The sequence below is a fragment of the Camelus dromedarius genome, chromosome 2 (assembly GCF_036321535.1).
Source record: "Camelus dromedarius isolate mCamDro1 chromosome 2, mCamDro1.pat, whole genome shotgun sequence".
Classification (NCBI taxonomy): domain Eukaryota; kingdom Metazoa; phylum Chordata; class Mammalia; order Artiodactyla; family Camelidae; genus Camelus; species Camelus dromedarius.
This window is the reverse complement of record NC_087437.1, coordinates 92,946,978-92,964,827: the sequence shown is the minus strand read 5'-3', so window position 1 is coordinate 92,964,827 and position 17,850 is coordinate 92,946,978. Positions and strand designations below refer to the sequence as shown.

Here is a 17,850-nt window from a genome sequence, read left to right as displayed (position 1 = left end):
AAATTTATATAGACAGTAGGTAAGTGAGTGGTTGCCTAGGGCTAGGGGACAGATGGGAAAATTGTGGGATGATAGCTGAAGAATATAGGGTTTCTTATGGGGTGATGAAAATGTTCTATAATTTACTGTAGTTATGGTTGTACAACTCTGTTGTAACATGCTAAAAACCATGAAATTGTACATGTTAAATAGGTTAGTTGTATGGTATGTGAAATTGTATTTCAATAAAGCTATTAAAAATTAAAATATTTTAAAGGTCAGATAGCTTTTATCTGTTCATTTCTACTGAGCTTTTGCCCAAGACTAAAATCCTCTATCAGAGGATATCATAAAGGAAAAGACCACAAAGAGACATACATAAAAATTTAATACTGAGAAGATAGCTTGGTCAATAAGTAGACTAAACAGTTTGGTTGGATATTTGAAGACTTCTTTAAAGAGAAAATAATTAATTGTTTCAAAGCTTTCAAAAAGCAGAACAATTTGACCATATAGAAACTGGGGGAGAGGGATGGAAATAGGCTTTTAGAAGCAAAGAAAGATGTGTTTCTTCTCCTTCTGGAATCCAGATTAGTAGATTTATGAGTGAGTACCACCAACCAAGCTGCTGCTGCTGATGTCAGAATTAACCTTGGACTCTGGGAGAGTCCTATAAGGAAAAGAAATCTAAAAACTGTCACACAATCCACTCCCTTAAGGAGAGAAAAAGGTTTGAGCAGAGTCTGTCTCAAAACTAATGATATAGGAAGAAGAGTTTTATGATGATAGAAGAAATAACAAAAGTCATTACAATAACAAAAAACAGGGTGACTTGGTGACATTAATGGCAACAGCAGTAGTTATGGATTGTCCTGAGTGCTTGATGTTCAATATCGAACTCAATTATCTCAAAGGCCCTATAAAGTAGTACAAATTTCATTTGATGGGTGAGGCAGCAAGCCCAAACAAGGAGAGCAATAAAGTCAATATCCCACAGCTATTAAGTGACCCAACCAGGATCTGAATCTGAACCCATGTTAGTCTGACTCTTGCTTCCATGTGTGTGTGTGTGCACGCGCGCGCTTACCCTTCAGGACACACAGAAACAACCTAGACCCACGCTAACATCTCTCTACGTTAGAAATGCACAGAACATAAATCAAGCTCTTAACTAAATTTTATGTTTACACTATCAATTACAGCTATTCTTCTATAATCGTATGCTTTAGAAAACAAATTTTGCATGTGGATTTTTTTTTTTTAACAGAAAAGCTCAAAAGTATGTATTTGCAGGCCTTGGAAGTGTTAGACAGCTCTGTGGCAGTTATACCAGAACAAGAGCTACATTAAGTCAGCCAACCATAAGGCACCCACAGTGCCCACCAGACAAGCCACCATTTCCAGCCACGCAAGGGTACTCAGGCTGCTCCCTGGCCCCTCCATTTTAACTGGCCACAAGTGTTTTGTTAGTGTTTGCAATACGCCCAGCATTTATGGGTATAACCACTTATGGAGGGTAATCACAAAGTTAAGGTGAGTGACAGCAAGACAGACAGAGAGAGAAAGAGAAAGTCTGGGTTGGAGGAGAGGTGGAGGAGCAGAAGGGTAGGAGAACAGCGAGGAAGGGGAGAACAGAGCCATCAGGCAAGACCTCCCTCAGCTTTATGCTTTCAAACCTACAAACTGATACCTGCAGTTGGCTTTATCTCCTTCTCTTTAGTCTATGAGGAAGAGTTTTTTTGTCTTTGTTTTCCTCTTGTTCAAGGCTAATTCCTTGATTCCATTCTTTCCTTTTGTCTGTTCTCAATTATTTTCTCACATTCTCCTTCCTCAGGCTCTTTACTCAGCATTCACATATGATGAATGGATGCATGTGCTAATTCTGAAATAACATCAATGACAATGAAGAAAACCTCTCTCTTGGTCCAAGCCAACCTCTAGTTCTCCTGCCATCAACAGCCTGATTTTTTTGACTACTAACTCTACTTCCTCAAAGCTCTTCATCCTCTAAAATGATTCTGAAATACTCTGGCAAAAGTCACCAGAAATCTCCAACTTTCCAATCCCAACCGTTCTTTTCGACTTCAATTTACGTGAGCTTTCAATGGCATCTGAAACTCCCAGTCACTGCACCTTGGGCATCAGTGATACCCATCTCAGCTGGTTCCCTTAAACCAGTGAAAATGGGAAGAAAAAGAGAGCACTTGTATGCTATTTCAGAGTTAAAACTGGTAAGAAGCAAGGTTTGGTTATTAAGGGTGACAGACTGGTAATTTCTTGCTTGGGTGGTTACTGAAACAGGATAGGGAATACAGAAGTAGGAGAGAAGAGAACTTAAAGGAACTGTAAATGGTCAACCCCATTTATTATAACATAAGGTTAAGTAAGGAAAAGATGCCTAAATTGAGCAGAGGGGGCATTTAATGGGAGAACACATGTGCAAGAGGGTACTATTATTTCTCTACCATATTTTTTCCTTATCACAAAAGTGTATCCCATGTTGAATAAAAAACAAAAAAACATCATTTAAAAAAGGCACCAAAGCACTCATAAACCCAACCTCCCCTACACTAATACATTAATATAAAATTTTCTCATTTTTTACTATATAGGTATTTACATGCACAGACATGTGTTTCCATAATATACAGTATATATAAAACCATGTATACACACAAATTTTTAAACTTACAGTTTTATAACCTCTTCTACATACTACACGGTCAGCACTATCCCTGTCGGTACATATTCACTTACGATGGTCGCTCCCCAACATGGCTGCTTTTAAAAGTTAGAAATCAATAGACTCCACCCTAGATCCTTGAATCAGATCCAGGAGCGGATCTGTGCTTTCATAAAGCTCCCTAATTTTGTGCTATGCACTCATAGTTCTGGTAACCAATAATCTACAAAATCATTCCACAAATCTGACAGAGAATTAAAGGGAGGAATTCCTTTTTTTTTTTTTTTTTTTTTTTTTAGTTTTCCAATTTATTTAAGGAAGGGAAGGGGTGAGTAACTTATATGCAGAGAAAAAAGGAAGTAGCAGAGGGAAAGGCTGACGGGAGAAAGAAGAGGTAAATAGATTTACCATTTTAAGGGAAAAAATAGAAAAGAATTCAATGTATGGATTCATGACATCAATTTCTTCTACTAACTTCTGAAAGCACGTGGGAAGGATGAATATAGACACAGAAATCTTTTTAGGGAAATGGTTTGGAAGTTCCTTTCTGCTGTCTTCTGTTTTCTCTGAAAAGTAAGAGCAAGTACTGTAGTAATGGAGAATAAGGAGGCAGTGAAATAAGGGATTCTGCAAGGAGTGGTAAAGCTGAGGTAGCTACTGTGGAAGATGTAAGGAAGGGTTCACAGCGGATGTGCAAATGATTTCTGTAGAGTGTTAATGGCCATGAACCCATAGGAGCAGCAGTTCACATGGCTGTGTGATCTTCCTCGGTGGCTGGAAGCTGTGCAGGCGCAGAGAAATTAAACAATTTGTGTGAGCAACACTGCAGATTTACAGGGCGAGTGTGGCAGAAGACCAAGGTTCAAAGGAGATGAAACATTCAGGAAGAGAGTGGTAGGAGAGCTTAGAGCAAGGGGTCTAGAACAGACATCAAAGAGATACAGACATATCAGAAAGCATCATGGATGTAGATGTTACAAGCAGTCTGGTATAACTGGCATCATGGAGTTTAGAACAGGTAAATGCTGATGCAGCAATAAATTTTGATAATGCTTTGCAACAATTTCCCTGTCCCTTATCAGCAGCCTCTTCCCCAACCATAAAAAAAAAAAAATCTTGATTGCTGTCCTATAACCTTCTCTAAGTATATCAGGACCTCTAAAGAACAGAGCCACCCTAGCAGATTCATAAACACATCAGTGAGAAATAAATGCTTACTGTTGTTACACACTGAGCTGGGGACAGTGCATTACACAGCATTACTGTGGCTACGGCTGACTTGTGTGTCAAGTAAGAATGAGCACTACCCTTTTGAACATCCCACAAATAGCCTAAACCTGTATCTACTATTACCTGAACCTATTATTATAAGCCTGTATCACTTACTACATGTGTCTATATTGATTTCCTTGTTTTTGACTATGAGCTATCTTATGGTAGGGATCAAGTTTTCTCCATCTTTGTATGCCAAAACCTAGTACAGGACTCCCATACAGCAAGTACTCAGCAAGATTTTACTGGAAGAATAAATTTTCAACTTTTCATGCCAAATCAAGATGAGATCATAAGGTAACTTGGCAACTGGAAATTTAGCACAGAACAAAATTAACCCAAAAAATCATTTCTTTTTGGTTCTACAAGGGAACGTAAATAGTATTCTTTAATAAGATTTCATTATACACTAAGATTATAAAAAATTATCTCTACATTTAGCAAATAATATAAATGATTTAAAAACACAACAATCTAGGTAATTTCTTTTTATTATTCTTTCCAATTAATATGGGTCACTAACTTTTGCTTAAAAGAAAAATTATAGTAATTAAAAGAAACATGAATGTATTTACTTCTATTTTAAGACAGATCTTAATTTCCTCTATGAGCTAAACTCCAAAAATGTTACATATAACTTATATAATATATAAATATATTTCAGAATGTCACTTTTTGAGTGGTGATATTTAATTCTGTTAGATTAATTATACACGCTAAAGTTAAAAAGTGAACAAAATTATAAATTTTTTAAAGTATGTATATGTATTATATATATTTATATAAATTACATATGACTAATCTTATACATAAGTAAATATCACCACTCAAAAAAAAAGTGATCCTCTAAACTGCTCTGTAAGTTATTAACCTAAAGATTCACAAAATGCCTAATTAACCATATGTAAACCCAAGCAGCATCTAAAATAGACCTCTATATGTGATTTCTACATTTATAATACACATAGGACGTAATTCATTAGGCTCTGCTCCTTTTTTTCTGAAGTCCAAAACCCAAGAAAATTGAATCACTTTTAAATGAACCAATGTGTTTATTAGCTCTGTGGGGTGTAAGAAAACTTCAATTGCTACTCTATGTCATGCTGATATAGGCATAAACTCTCAGGTTAAACTTCTCTCTTTGTAGTACAAGTTTCAATTTGGATTTTAAAAAGCTTGAGGCCATCAATTTTCACATCTTTCCCCACTCCCATTTCAGAAATCTGAGACCCAATTTCAGGAAAATATTGGCAAGTTATATGGAAGTTTAACATGTTCAAGAATAAACCTGACTGTGATTAAGGCAATTCCACATTAAAATAAAGAACATTTAAACCACTTACTATTAGCAGGTTTTCTGGCTTCTAATTTAATAGCCATTTAACTAAATCCAAACAAAGGAATAACTATTTTTTCTTAACTATTATACTGATCAGACTCAAAAACTCTCAAATTTGAAACAAAATCATTAAAATATTTCTGTCACGTTTAATCATCTCCTAACAGAGACTGCAAAGAGCCGGCTCATTCCAAAACACTCCCCCCCCCCCCCACCACTGGAGGACTAAGCCAATCACTGTACCACTTTTTGAACAGACTAAGCACCCTCCATCATCTCTTGACAACTGGCCATCTATCCACTATGCAAACCCTTTAAATCTATGCTCCGGAGACAGAATTATCTGCTTTCTCTGTGACTGCCCCTGGCTCTACTAAGCACAGGGAGGAGATCTCTTCTAGTATGGAAACTGCTGTCCTAGTTAAGACTATGTGGAGTCAAGCTCTCTGACACCAGGTAGACACTCAATAACAACCAAGGTCACATCTACATCCCTTCAGTGTCTACTTTCTCCCTAAATTCCTCTTATTAAGGTTCCCAAAGAAATGAATAAACTAGATCTCAGATGTAGCACTATCAGTAAAGTAAGACAATAAGAGCTAATACAGAAATAGCAACCAAAAAGGCATCAAGTGGACATTCCTCCAGCTTTAGTACTGGATCAGGCACACAGCAGAAAGTCAACAGTGTGAATTAAACAAATCGTTACCAGAACTACTCCTTATTTTATAGTTACATGTAATATGCATTTTTCAACCACAATAGTGATATGGTTCATCATAAACTATGTATTAAATATTTGCCAATAATTCATCATCTTTGTTATGATTACTACTCATCCTAACAGAATGAACATCTCACAAGAGTAGCATGATCATGAATCACATATTTAAATGATGATGACCTTATTTTAAAAAAAAAGTTAAATCATCTATGATTCTCTTATCTTCCTTCCTATACTAGACATTACAATCATTGTTTATAAGCATCATTAAGTCCTACTCAAATAACTTAATTGATCACCTACCCCTAAGATTGTGCACTCAAAAGTCTGGTGGTTTTCCCTCAATACCTATTTCAGTATATTAAATATATGAGTTCTCTTTCAAGTCAGTCCACTTCTTTGAATTTTCCTGTCTCACAACTCAAAGGTAAAGAATGTATATACTGTTTTATTACTTATATATCTATTGTATTACACAGACACCTGTGTATACATGTGTGTATAGATGTGTGTGTGTACGTATATATATATATATAAATGTTACACACACACATTCAACACTGTCTTATAGTTTAGATATAAAATTATCCCAAAAGTATAAATCAGCTTCTAGAGACATAAACTGAGTTTCAGATGTAAATCATGGCAGTTACATGTAATTGTAGGGTATAAAACTGGGAAGCTATTGGTAAGCAGACCAGGAATAGAATGAATATGTGTAGAACACTTGCTGCTAAACCTTTCAATTATTATTTACTAGATATGTGATTTTTGGCAGGTTATATAACTTGTTGAATTTCAATTTCCATATCTATAAAATACAGAAACAACTGTTAAGGAGCACTTCCCAGCACTGCAAAGAAAATCTGTAAATGGAACTCACTTTCCTTAAAGCTCACAATCTCAGCCTTTCTCCAGCTCAGTGGCTACAGCACAGAGGACAAAATGCCTTGAATGCAATCCTGGTTCTGGCACAAGTTAGCAAGTGTGAGTTCCACAGTCTAAGACTCAGTTTGCTCACCTAGAAAATGAGCACAGTAACAGTATCTGCTTCCTGAGGCTACTGGGAAGATTCAGTCTGTACCAAGCACTTCCTGCACAGCCAAGTGTTCACTGCACTTGAGATATTACATAGATATAAAAATAAAAATCCTACATGGGTCAATTCCTTCCTTGAAAAAACCTCTCCTCTTTCTGCGTGTTATGATAGGACACTCTTCTCACTGTTCTAATGCTGCTTCTTCTCTCACACCTTCACCACCTCTTCATTCTCCTCATTAACCACCTCCCCCAAATGTGAGCTTTCCATGATTCTACCTTCAACTCTCTACTAATATTGCTCCAGTGACTTGTAAACAAAATACTAAATCATGTGGTGAAGAAATGAATCCAAATTCCATAAGAAAGGAATATCTTATCCTGGAAAAACTTAAAAGAGTAGGCTTTACCAAGTGCAGTCTATTTATTCCATAGAAAAACTGTGTCAAGTTTTCATTTTGGAACAATACCACCACCAATGAGCCAAGTAAGAGAGTCCACACCTTCGAAAAGTAACCTAGCATGGACATGTCTTAACAAATTGGACAACGATGTTCATATTTTCCATCTAAACTTTGGAAAATGCTGGACAAAAGCAAAAAATGAGATAGTGAAGAAATATTTATTGTGAATTTTCTAGATGTCAGGCACTGTGCTAAGAGCTCTCACAATGTCATCTGGTTTTACTTGCTATATAGCAGGTTCTTCCTACACGGCTGATGATGATGAGGGCTTGAAACAAAACAGTCCAGATGAGGATAATCCGTCTACTTGCAACCACTGGATTCCCATTTTCTGTATGCCTACCATGACCATGTGTTCTTACTAATAAGCCTCTGAGAATGAATGAATCTCAATCTTCACTGAGAAAAGATTAACAACTCTATATATAATGTTGCAATTACCCTCTGGGTAATGGTATATTAATAGGCAATTTCAGTTTGCGATTACCTAACCCTGTGGGGAGGAGGAAAAAAAGAGAATAACTATTGACCACTTCCTATAGAAACTTTTCCTTTAGAAAGGAAATGAAAGTTACAGTGAATAGACTTAAACTTTTTGACAGAGTTTATTTTTATTTAATATGTACAATTAATCTAAGATATGTTTGTGCTAGTCAGCATGACCCAACCATTAAAAACAAACAAACAAACAAAAAGTTGTAATTCCCAAGAAAGATGAAGCTATAAAGCACTTAAGGCAATATGACTACTCATCTGAGTAGGTCTTAGAAAGTAAGCCAGACTTAATAATCCATTAAAAAAAAAAAAAAAGATCGGTGACAGGATTGATCCACAAGGAGCCACAGGCCTGATCACACTAGAGCTGCAACCACTGGTATCAATCCTGTCCTCCATCTCTACTCCTTTGGCTTTTCTAAGCAGGAGAACTGCCCTGGCCCAAAACACAGCCCAAATCTCGGCATTTGCTCAAAGCAAGGGACCCCCATATCCTGAAACTAGAAAATACAGTCCCAGGTCTGGAGGGAGTGGTCAAGATTAGTAGCTGACTACACATCTTTCTGTATTCAACTTTTTCTGGGCTGAGAGTGCAGTTAGACAGGACACAGAATAAGCCTGGAGCACCTTCATTTCCTCTAACTAACCTAAAACCAATTCTGTAGTAGTAGAGTTTGCAAATTTGGCAAACATATGCACCTAATATACATTCTTATTTATATTTGCTTTTTTACTTTGACAGCTTCATTCTTCATATGCTTTAACTTCTAGAACAGTACTAGACATTGGGCAGTATTATAAATGAGAAACCAACCCATCAGGTGATAACACTAAAACAATTAGGAAATATAAATTTATAAGGACTGAAGATGAATGTCGATGAAGTTTTAGAAGAGTTCACGAGGCAGACCCCACTTTTGTTCTCAGGTTTTAGTCTGGTTTGATAAGTTTGGTTACTTTCTCTATCAGAAGAAAAGTAAACCATACTTGGATCCAATACACTAAGTTATTAAATTCTTTCAGGAACTTTCTTTATATATTCACTGTACTAGTTCAATTAAAATGTACCTTTTTAGGACTAAATTTTATAAAGAATCCCTATTACAGGCAAGTCCTGAATACAAGTTAAATACAAACTATAAATTTAATTTAAGATTTTAAACCTATTTCTAATTTAAAGAAAGGTTAAAGCAATCTACTTTTAATTAAATATATCTATGGCAACTTAATTCCAAATCTTAAGGTTCTGCAACCCAATTTCTCATGATAAGAATATTACTAAAACTCATCTGCATTGAATGACAATCTTCCATTCCTCTCGGCTCTCTGAATCCATTATGTCTCTCATGGGAATGAATGCTTTGCTATGACTGATGATGAATAAGATATATAGGACAAATGATGCACTTTTTCATTTAAAAGACTAAAAAGGAAATTCACTTTAGTCTCCTTTCTGCCTAGTTTCATTAAAATCTAAATACAGCTATTCTAAGAGATTTTTTCTAGCTCAGTTCAGTTTGACAAAAAACGCCTCATGTATCATTTAAATCAATTACAGATTCTTTGGAAATATACCTCAAAAGTTTCATTTTGACAATTTTTGGTTTAAAAATCAGCGCACAAAGTGTCATCGAAATAAATAAGCAATCAGAAAATCCTTAAAAGAAAAAGAGTATCATGAAAGAGGCTATTGTTTATAATTATTACTAAATTGTATTCTTCAAACAGAACTAAGGAACTATCTTTCTATAATTCTTTATTTCCTAAAATATCTTTATATTTTGCAAATGTATCTTTAATTTTTTTGCCTAAAAAATCATACAGCAATGGCCACAATACTTAGACTAACACTGAAATTGCAATTTAATTTTATTACTAGATGAGCTTAGGCAATCACCACAAGTTAAGAGGAGACTATTCATTTCCCCTGCCAGCTGGTAAGGTCCTTGTCCCTCTATCATCACTGAACTTCCATGACTTAGCAAGTGTCTGGCACATAGAAAATGCGCAATAAATACTGCTACCTAAGGGGAGGGAAGCAGGAGGGATGAAGGAAAGGTTGTTGAATGTAAATTACAGATCTTCACATGCTCTTCTAACTTCAAGACTCTAGCAGATTTTTGAAATGAACCTACTTTTTAAAAATCACCATATACCCATGCACAACTGTATATTTAGTGAATTAGAATATTATTTGGGAAGCACTACACATTTTATTAGAGCAAGTGCCTTATTTTAAGATAATATTGTGCTACTCTAGGGGGGTGGGTGGTTAGCGGGGGGGAGGGGGAATAAAAGAAAGAAAAACTTTGGTTTTATCTGCCCAGAATTAAGAGGTACTGGTAATCATACACACATTGTTTTATGGTATGTTAGAAACCTCTGATAAATTTCTATAAAGTTAATTGCCTGCTTTAATTGGATTAAGAAATAAAGTTCCATCTTCTTTTCCCTAAGAACCCAGACTCTTCTGTAAACCTAAAACTCTTCCACTTCCTAATATTAGTTACTAGCCTTGCTCAGGATTAGTAAGATCAAACATACTATCAAAGAAAAGAAGAAAGGGAGGAAGGGAAGAAACAAAAGAGGGAAAGGAGGGGGGTTAGAAAATAATGGGGAGAGAGGGAGTTAGGAAGGAAAGGAGGAAAGGAGGGAAGGAGAGAGGAAGGAAGCAGTGTTCTTCAGTAGAAGGAACATCAAGATCCCTGTTTAAAGTAAAGCAAAATTTGCTACAGTGTAGGAAAAGAATATGACAATATCTCTCACTGCTGAGTTTTCTAAAATTTTGAATAATGTAACTTAAATTCTATAGTACACAGCTCTTTACCATAAAAAGTCTCACAAATTCACAAAGTTGGTAAACCTCAATCTAACAAATTACTGAAAATACTTTAACAGAAGCAGGGCCACTGAGCTAAACCATTCCGGGGGTGCTTTAGAATACTCAAAATACAATGTGCATGGTGTCTTGGAGACTTGCATAACTCAGCAGGCCTAACAGAAGGGAAATACTATTCCAGTTATGAGAAGCCAGAGTGGAAACCCCACTTATTTCAAATAGAGGGACTTAATACAGGTAATAGGAGAAATGCAGACCTGAAGAGAGGACAGGTAAGTAACCCAGGGATTAGCAAAAACAGGAATCTGGTAATCCCCCTAAGGGAGAGGCAGTATTACGGAACCTAGAAGCCGAGGCCATCGAGCAGAAGCTGGAAACAAGGTAAGCCTTCCCGGCAGGAACTAAGCTCACAGAAAGAAAAGGAACAAGAACTGCAACATACCTGCTGCAGGAGACAAGGCCAGTCTCCCTTTGGACAGAGAGGTGGGCAAGGGAGTAAGGGAGAATTTCTGGGCTTCTCCCTCCTCCCACCTTCAAGTCCCCCCCATAGTGCCTCCAACTCAACCAGCTCAAAAGAAGCAGAGGCCATGGGAGCTTGGGGAATGTGGTGCAGAGCAGAAAAGGGTGAGTGAAAGGATTTGAGGGCAAATAAACAAAGGACCAGCAAAGCCAGATATCTGAACTTGGTGAGAACATCAATAACCAAAGCCACCCAGGTAACTGAAAGCACATGTTTAAAATAATATCCTGTACACAAATGTTCACAGAAGCATTATTCAAAACAGCCAAAAACTAGAAACAACACAAACGTCCAAATGCTCAGGAACAGATAAAAAAAAGAATTGACACAACAGAATACTATGCAGCCATAAAAAGGAATGAAGGACTGTTACATGCTACAAAATGAATGACCCTTAAAAATAGCATAATAAGTGAAAGAAGCCATAAACAAAAGGCAGCAAACTGTATGATTTCATTTATAATGAAATGTCTAAAATAGGCAAATCCATAGAGACAGAAAATAGATTAGTGGTTGCCAAAAAATAGAGGGTGAGAATTGGGACTAAATGCTAACAGGTATGAGGTTTCTGTTTGGAGTGATGGAAATGCTATGAAATTAGACAGTGTAATGGTTACATAACATAGTAAGTATACTAAAAACCACTTTGAAATGGTAAATGTTGTGTGATGTGAATTATATCTCAACTTTTAAAATGTTAAAATAAAAAATAAGAAAGAAAATATATAACTAAGAAGTAACAGTATATAATAAGTCTGCAAGATTTAGGTCAAAAGTCATTAGTCCCCATGGTTGCTGGACAGTGTCACTACACCATGATTATCATTACTGAAGGTCACGGATAACTTGCTGAGAAAATGTGGTATTATTTTCAGGTTCCTAATATCTAAATAACACATTTGAGGTACTTCTGCCACTGATCTACAAGCAAAACTAAAACAGACGGCTAAGTCATTTTTTCAGGAACCCATCACAAGAGGTGGATCTCTGACAGTCAAAATTAAAATGAATACCGTCACAGTTTCACTGAAGCCATTCCAAAGCTACAAAGAAGCAAAATTTTCTTTCTTCAAAATCTATTCAAGCTTAAATACACTTCCATTTTTTTTAATGACAAAATAGACAGGGATTGAAAATGTGAAGAATACAAGGTAATAATAGGGAAAAGAGGGAAAGGATGTGAGGAGAGAGCCACAGATTAAAAGCTTGACAATAAAACAGACAACGCTTCAAGGCTAATAAGTGAATTCCAGTTTAACTGCTTTGGACAACTACCTGGATTAGCAAAACAAACAGCGTATAAATCTTTTAGAGATTTAACTATATTTTGGTAAATCCTCTAAAATGCAAAATGATATTCAGTTATGTTATCTGTGGCATAAGAAAATCACAACAAATTAAATTGGAGTTGCCTTAAACGTCTGTCTTAAGTGACAGCTTCTTGGAGTAATACAATTTGAACTTAAAATGAATAGTTTAGTTGTGATCAAGATACAGAGAATGTTGATATATGTTATAATCAGTCACACTTGGGGCTTGATGTGACTACAATAAAATAAAACAACACTTGTCCAAGAAAAACTCTAACTTAATAAGAGAATAATATGAATAATGTACCTTCTTTGTATAAGTAAATAGTGATCTTAATAAAGTCATTTTAATGTATAAAATTATGAAAATTTCAAAAGACAAGCACTGAAGAACAACCATAAATAAAATAATTGTAGAGACATTAACTACAAGTGAAATACCAAAGCTGAAACCTAATAAAAAAGTGTTATATATTATCCAAATAGCATAATTTTTAACAGAGTATTTATGAAAAAGTAACATGAGGCTAGAAAATTATTATTTATGTCACACAGCTCAAAATCTGCCTTCTGGCAGTAAAGTCTCTAACAGCACCCCCTAAAAGCCCAGGAAGTAAAGATGCTAACCCTATAAAAATAATCCCATTAGGCATTATAACAAAGCTCTCTGATCCAGCACAATTGGGGGCCAGAAGTTGGTACATATATTGAAAATACTGATTAAAGCAAAGACTGATTATATATATATACACATATATAGTAAAAATGTTGTTTTAACTCAAAACACAAATACAAACATTCACCCACCTTCTAATATTATATTACCATCATTTCTTTAAATTTAGGTCCTCTGATTAGGATTTTGTATCATCTTTCTTATATGAACCTATACCTACAAGGCAACATTTCTAATTTCTAATTTTCTTTGGATTAAAATAGAATGAAAGCTAAAAAGTGCATGCAAGATAATCTGCATATGGAATCCTTAGCTTCATATCATTTGTTGCAGTTCATTTATGCATGCTTAATTCAAAATAACTTTTTCCAACTTGTCCTTATTGAGATCTTCCCAATACTTAATAATTTTCTTTGTGTCTCACTCATAGTTCATCACTTCATATAATATTAAATTACAGAATTATAACGAGAAGAATTGTCATTCACAGGATTGGAGGAAGATGGGAAACGGCTCACTAAAAGCAAACCACGTAACTCGCAGGAGCAGAACTGCACACATGTAGTAGACCAAAGTCCACTACCCCTGTGTACTCAGTGTTCTGTGGGAAGCAGTCAGTACCATTTCCCGTGAGCCTGCCAAGCAGAAGTAAATTCAGTAAATCTGATAAGTAGACAATGGTCAAGTAAGCCTCCACCGTACATCTACTCCATTGAAAGTGAGCAATTCATTCGGTGAAAACAGATAAAAGGGGTGAAAGAATCACCATCAGGTTGGAAAGTTAAAGTTCTGACAACTTTCTAAATGTCTATTAGCTGGTTAGTTATTTCAAGCTCACATACATCACAGAGGCCATTTCTCAGCACTGGTGCTGGTTTGGTTAACGGCCCTAAAGCCTTCTACATCTACCTTGTAGTTTGCCACCACTTTACCAAAACAAAGAGTATCCAAGTTCCCCAGATCACCGTGAAAATTCACTTTCCAGAAACCTCACGATCTCCAATAAGCCAAACTGAAGGCAGCCACAGAACAAAAATGCATTTACAGAGGGCCCATGGGGAGTTGAAAATATCTACATTGCAAAAGACTCCTTGAAGTTCCATTTGAATCCAAAGGTCAGTAGACATTCCAAAGAAACCTTCTCAACAATCTAAGCTAGAAGCACTATCCTACCTGATACCAACTCCCCCACTCCTGCAAAAAAGACTATGTCTAGAAAATCAGAAACTCTGAAAAGTTTACACTTTTTATTATGAAGATGTGTCACTTGCCACGGAGGGTCATTTATATTATTAGAATTCCCAATTTTGCATGAGCTTCCATAAAGTAAAATTCTGCTTCCAGCTTCAATGACTTGAAGCCAAATTCTTTGGTTAACGAAATAGAAGTACAAGTCACATTTGTCACTTCTAAGCTGAAGCTTTTAGAGCCATGACAGGTTTCCTCCATTGTTCTTTTTCTGTCACGAGATAGGCATGTCCCACACAGGGGCTGCACTATCACCCTTGATTCTAGAAAGAATTTGACACCTAGGACAGAGCCACAGCTGATAATTGCAGCCAACATAAACAAAAACTAGTCTTCGTAGTTGCAAGTCATTAAAATGGAGTTTCTTGTAACATGCCATACCACAGTGAATGCAAACACAACCACCATAGATTCAGTTGAAGGAAGAGAATATAAAGGAGGTTGACATCAGAACGATACCTTCCACCCATAAAGGACTTCTAAACCAATAAATAATGATCACTGATTTTCAGACCAGTGTCTTCTCAAATTGTCTACGGTGATGGACCAGTTGCCTTTTCTTTTTCAGTCTTCCAATCTAGTACAGAGACTAATGCTTACATAAAATATAAAAAATGAATTATTAGAAAATTGAAAGAAAAAATATTTTCAAAGTTTAAGCCCTGATATTTTTATTATCATTATGGGATTCAAAAGAAATAAAATTAATCTATTTTCAAAGTTTAAGCCCTGATATTTTTATTATCATTATGGGATTCAAAAGAAATAAAATTAGTCTGTCAAACTGCTATCAAAGTTTCTAAATGCTTACTCCTAACTTCTGACAATATACTATTGCAAACCAATCACAGAGCACTGAATCACATGGTTCTATAGAGCACACTTTGAGGAGCACTGTTTCAGAGCATGTGGAATTAAGTAATATAAAGCCTTTCGTGATGATGTAAATTTCTTGGCAACTGTATAACTGAAACCTAAGTTGTAGATAAATTTTGTCCAGAAAAACAGGTAAAAATATTCCTTAATATCTTTCCCACTCTGCAAAAATATCTGTGGTTTCTTTTTTCTGTAGGCATAAAAATCAGGGTGTTTTTCCTTTTTTTTTAGTCTATCAATGATAGACATTTAGGTTATTTGAAAAATACCTAGCTCCCAGACTTAGTAATTTTAAATGAAATGTTTTCAGTTATAGCGAATAGGAACCCAATTATTTTATATTGACATATGTAGTTTACTGCCTTTCTCTCTACTTAATATTATCTAGCTACTAGAAAGCAACTAGTTTCCTCCAATTATTTAGAAAGCTGCAATAAACATGATTTAGTTGCAAAACTCCAAGTATATTTCATATCACATTTAATTTTCTAAAGAATAAAACTTTCCTTTTTTAAAGATGATTCAAAGTTTTAAAAATTCATCTAAAGAGTTTAAAGTAGTTTCTAAGTGGCCCAGAAATACTTTTTGGGTGGTAAGATTCCAATCTTGATGAATGTCATTATATATCCACTGTCCTGGGTTGCTGCAGCAGCTGCTAGCTGCTTAAAAAGCTAGTTTAAAAAAAAAAAAAATGACTGAAAGGAAAAGAAATGCTTGTTTCATTTTCTTTCAAGTGAAGAAAAATATGTGTAATATATTTAAAGTGAAGGTGCTTTCCAAGTTTTAAATATGTGGATGGTAAAAGCCAGATCCACCTCCTTTGGGCTAAACAGAGACCAAATCATTTGACTTTTCCAAGGCTCACCTCTTTTTGAAATTAATAGTAATTTTTTAATTGAAAAAAAAAGATTTTTGCAAATTGGAGTATTTTTTTTAATCTTGCCAATTAACATTTCTACAGCACTGAGTGATGTACAAAATGTTTTCACATTTGCAATCTAGTTAGTATCTAGAGCAACCCAGCTAGGCAGGTAAGAGGAATAGCGTCACCTTTCTCCCCACCAAGTCAGGTGAAGAACAGTGTTTAGAGAGCTCCACCAGGTTTCAAACTCTAAATCCCATCCTTTTTTCTTTTTTTCTACACACCAATTCATGGCAACGTCTTTCTTAAAAATAATACATATTTGACAACAATAAGCATTTGTACCTAAAATATTTTCAGGTCAGTTGGCAAAAAAAAAAAAGAAAACAAAACACTAGAACATACCATACCATACAGCAGTATTATGAGTAAACTTTGAGAAAAAGCATAGTGCAATTTCTAAACTAATTAGAAGAGAGAGATACCACAATATGCTAACATATTTTGATTACTGGCGTAATTTTCTATAATACAGAATTACAGTCTGGACAGTCTTTAATTTTAATTTCTTCTGAAAAATTATCAGAAATAAATGGCTAATCATTTAGATAAAAACTGAATTAAGAACATTTCCTTTCCTATTTTCCTGTTACTGTAAATATAAGTAACAGTCAAGTTATTCCTTAACAGAAATAAGATTTTTGTTGTTGGTTTTTGAAGATACATTTTATATTATCTTTCGAGGTGGAGGGAAGAATCAGACACAAAAGCAATGTTTTAAATTATATGTATACACTTTCATGATAAAGATAAAAGTAAAATCATGTTACTTTTTAAATCACTGCTAATAGGTAAAGAAGCAATAGGATTTTGGGATGATAGTTCCAGTACATATACAGCACTTATACATATGGTAATGATACTTCCTTTCCTTTCCTTGTATTAGAATATTTTGCCAAGGTGTATTTTTCTAGCTATTCTACTTTCAAAACTGAGTGTTCTTCCTTGTCACTATTACAGTAATTTATCTATACTTATAGAATAAAACGGAACAGACTGTATTATAGTTATTTACATACAGGTCTTCCTTCCACTAGACTGTCAGCTGGAAGCCTGACTTCTAGAACCACTACTCTTTCCAGAGAGCTAACAACAGGAAATAACCTTCGCAGCCTCCAGTGAAATTAACAGTGTAGATAACAAGGCTAGGAAGATTATTTCCCATTGTGCTATTAAAAAGGAAAAGGAAAAAAAAAAAAAAGGAATTGACTGATGAAGAAGTTTACCCTCTAGATGAGATGTCTACTTTTACTGAAGTCTCAAAAAGGATATTGGAGGATCCAAGAACTACAAAGCCAGTTAACCAGGAGCAAATGCTAGTGGAGATTTAACCTAAACCAGTATTTTTACCTAGATCACTCTTAAATAGAGTTTGCTAACAAAGTTGAATAAATTTGAAGTACTCTGCCTAGCATTATTTTTCTCATAAACTGTAACTTCTGGTATATGATTTTACAGAACATAC

General features: G+C 35.2%; 1 protein-coding gene across 2 annotated transcripts in view; it reads right to left on the bottom strand.

Moving 5' to 3' along the window:
* Nucleotides 1–17,850, bottom strand: part of GBE1 (1,4-alpha-glucan branching enzyme 1) — a 243,316-nt gene that overhangs the window by 171,876 nt on the left and 53,590 nt on the right. The gene's annotated exons all lie outside the window — the stretch shown is intronic.